The following is a 2,155-nucleotide window of genomic DNA, read 5'->3' as shown; positions in this document are numbered from 1 at the left end:
AAACATCTATCTACTTCCGATCAGTCAGCTTCTTTCTAGGTCTACTGTCCAACTCTTGTCCTAGAATTTTCCTTAATCAATATTCTAGAAATTTTCTTTCCTTCTTGCAGAGCTCTATCCTCTTCTTTATTGCTTTATTTTCTAACTTTAATGCAGCACCTTCTCTGAGAGTATAAACTAATTTAGAAAATTTACACCCTAAAAAAAGCCCAACAACAACAACAGCAACAAAAACTCATACACTGTTAAGGTATTTCTATACTGCTGTAACCAACAGACCCCAAATAAAGTACCTTCTAAAAATAAACAAGTTTTAAAAATTAAAATAAACGGCTGCAGATGTACTTTGAATCTTAAGCCATCCGTCCTAGACACCCTCCACCTGGAGTGCGCCTTTAAAGAGTCAGGGCCCCATTTTCTGCACTTGCTTCAATAGTTCTCTTTTAAAAACATACATGTAAGAATTTAGGAGTATGCGGACACCAGCCTTTGATGACGCCATGGAAGAACGGGTGATTAATGAGGTATACAAAATATGGAAAAAGAACACCCCTTTTCTTTATGATTTAGTGATGACCCATGCCCTGGAGTGGCCCAGCCTGACTGCACAGTGGCTTCCAGATGTAACCAGACCAGAAGGGAAAGACTTCAGCATTCATTGACTTGTTCATCGACACACACATCAGATGAACAAAACCACCTTGTGATAGTCAGGGTGCAGCTCCCTAATGATGATGCTCAGTTTGATGCGTCACACTATGACAGTGAGAAAGGAGAATTCGGAGGTTTGGGCTCAGTTAGTGGAAAAATTGAAATAGAAATCAAGATCAACCATGAAGGAGAAGTAAACAGGGCCCGTTATATGCCCCAAGAACCCTTGCATTATTGCAACAAAGACTCCATCCAGTGATGTTCTTGTTTTTAACTACACGAAACACCCTTCTAAACCAGACCCTTCTGGAGAGTGCAACCCAGATCTGTACCTCCATGGACATCAAAAGGAAGGCTATGGGCTTTCTTGGAATCCAAATCTCAGTGGGCACTTGCTTAGTGCTTCAGATGACCATACCATCTGCTTGTGGGACATCAGTGCTGTTCCAAAGGAAGGAAAAGTGGTGCATGCAAAGACCATCTTTACTGGACACACTGCAGTAGTTGAAGATGTTTCTTGGCATCTGCTCCATGAGTCTCTGTTTGGGTCCGTTGCTGATGATCATAAACTTATTATCTGGGATACTCGTTCAAATAATACTTCCAAACCAGGTCACTCAGTTGATGCTCATACTGCTGAAGTGAACTGCCTTTCTTTCGATCCTTATAGTGAATTCATCTTGCCACAGGATCAGCTGACAAGACTGTTGCTTTGTGGGATCTAAGAAATCGGAAACTTAAGTTGCATTCCTTTGAATCACATAAGGATGAAATATTCCAGCTTCAGTGGTCACCTCACAATGAAACCATTTTGGCTTCCAGTGGTACTGATCGTAGGCTGAATGTCTGGGATTTAAGTAAAATTGGAGAACAATCCCCAGAAGATGCAGAAGATGGGCCCCCAGAATTATTGTTTACTCATGGTGGTCACACTGCCAAGATATCTGATATCTCCTGGAATCCCAATGAACCTTGGGTGATTTGTTCTGTATCAGAGAATATCATGCAAGTGTGGCAGATGGCAGAGAACATTTATAATGATGAAGACCCTGAAGGGAGTGTGGATCCAGATGGACAAGGGTCCTAGATATGTCTGTACTTGTGATTTTAGACTCCCCTTTTTTCTCTCAACCAAGAGATCGATTTAACACTGGTTTTGAGAGAAGACTATGTTTGGCTATCCCTCTGTAGGTACCATCAACAGTGCTATTAGCCCAAATAGCGGATGTTTTATAAATGTTAACTGGGAGACTTGATTTAGCAAAGCTACAGACTTATATTTCAATTTTCTTCAGGAATCTTCTAGAAACAAACCTAGGTCTGAAGTAGCCACAGGAAGGGGAATACTTGTGTGTGGTTATTTTTCTTCTTAAGCTATAATCCCCAGTTTTTCAGATGCATTTTAAGTAAAGGCTAGAGTGGGTAAGGAATATAGCCAAGGGACGTAGGTGTCTGAGCCATGAAGTATAATACTGCAAGATGTCATTTTTATTCAGGAAACAGG

At 40.9% G+C, this 2,155-nt stretch overlaps 1 pseudogene; it reads left to right on the top strand.

Moving 5' to 3' along the window:
* Positions 1-491: 491 nt before the first annotated feature.
* Positions 492-1,738, top strand: LOC102829026 (annotated as a pseudogene).
* Positions 1,739-2,155: the final 417 nt, after the last annotated feature.

This window comes from Chrysochloris asiatica, unplaced genomic scaffold (assembly GCF_000296735.1).
Source record: "Chrysochloris asiatica unplaced genomic scaffold, ChrAsi1.0 scaffold00333, whole genome shotgun sequence".
Classification (NCBI taxonomy): domain Eukaryota; kingdom Metazoa; phylum Chordata; class Mammalia; order Afrosoricida; family Chrysochloridae; genus Chrysochloris; species Chrysochloris asiatica.
Note: the sequence above shows the minus strand (reverse complement) of the source record. Positions and strands in the feature narration are given on the sequence as shown.